Source organism: Myotis brandtii, unplaced genomic scaffold, assembly GCF_000412655.1.
Source record: "Myotis brandtii unplaced genomic scaffold, ASM41265v1 scaffold824, whole genome shotgun sequence".
NCBI classification, from domain to species: Eukaryota; Metazoa; Chordata; class Mammalia; order Chiroptera; family Vespertilionidae; genus Myotis; species Myotis brandtii.
The window spans coordinates 13,951-15,149 of record NW_005371344.1 but is presented as its reverse complement, the minus strand read 5'-3'; the positions used below and the strand labels follow the sequence as shown (position 1 = coordinate 15,149).

The 1,199-nt window shown below is 49.5% G+C and overlaps 1 long non-coding RNA gene across 1 annotated transcript in view; it reads right to left on the bottom strand.

Annotated features, from left to right (window-relative positions):
- Positions 1–516, bottom strand: part of LOC106724413 — a 3,302-nt gene extending 2,786 nt beyond the window's left edge. The window contains exon 1 of the long non-coding RNA XR_001360201.1: positions 448–516. This is a non-coding gene — a long non-coding RNA (uncharacterized LOC106724413). The remainder of the gene's footprint in view (positions 1–447) is intronic.
- Between the last annotated feature and the right edge of the window lie 683 nt (positions 517–1,199).

The following is a 1,199-nucleotide window of genomic DNA, read 5'->3' as shown; positions in this document are numbered from 1 at the left end:
CCGACACACACACACATGAGATCTGACTGCCTCATTCCTAGTCTGGGATCCCGTGAGCACAGGACAGTGCGCAGAAGTTGCGTCGCTGGAGACAGCATGGACTCCTGCAAAGTGCTGAAAGGAGCAGTGAGTGGCTTTAGGTCTGGCACAAACGTCAGCTTCTCCACCCAACAGCTGTATGCAGCCTTGGATAGACACCTCTGTGCCTCAGTTTCCTCTACAGTGACCTCTACCAGACCCTATACATACTGGTTTTTCCTACACAGCAGGTCCATGAATAACACTGTTTTGTTCAATGTCCTTTCATTATAATGTTGATTAGAAGCTGTAGGAACTTAACTGTTGTTGGTATAAATAAGCTTGTGGTAAACTGATTTCCTTAAACGCCAGTTCACTGAAAGTCGTAGAACCTATTGACGACGTTGAGTGAGAATGTACTGTACTCACCTTTTCACCCAAAGGAAGCACTTATGGCATCTCTTTGGCAAATTGGAATTGTCAGCATCACTGCTCTTGCCCTTTGGGACGCTATGAAGTGAAATAACAGTGACTTACCACAGGCACTGCGATACTGTGAGTCACTCTGACACTAAGAGCCGCTACTCAGTGACCAAGGGGCGGGAAGCATCTACTGCTGGAGACGCTGTGTGTGTGTGTGTGTGTGTGTGTGTGTGTGTGGTGGAATGAGTCACAGCCAGGCAGGATGGAGCAGACTCCTGAGACTTCACCACGCTACTAAGAATGGCACACAATTTAAAACTTACAAATTGCTTATTTCTGGAATTTTCCACTTAATATTTTCAGACTGCGGTTGACCTCAGGTAACTGAAATCACAGAGGTAAGTAAAACTGTGGCTAAGAGGCGACTACTGTATCGCCACAGCAGTCATGGAAGCCACATCCACGCGTTACCCCCCAGAGGAGAGCAATGGGGGGGGGGGACAGCAGACCCACACGGAGCCCAAGTGGGAATGACACAAACAGCAGCATTACCCAGTTTGTGAGAGCCTGCTGGGGCCTAGAGAAGCAGGGTGCTCACCAACACCACCCCATCGACAGTCTCAGCTTCGTGTGATTCAAGACTCAGCCATGACTGTGTTAGAGAAGAACTGCAGCCCACAGTGGGGAAGGGGCTTGCCAGTGAGTAGCTAAATCCAACTCTGCCCCGCCTACCAGAGCTCCTTCTCCCCACCAATGCC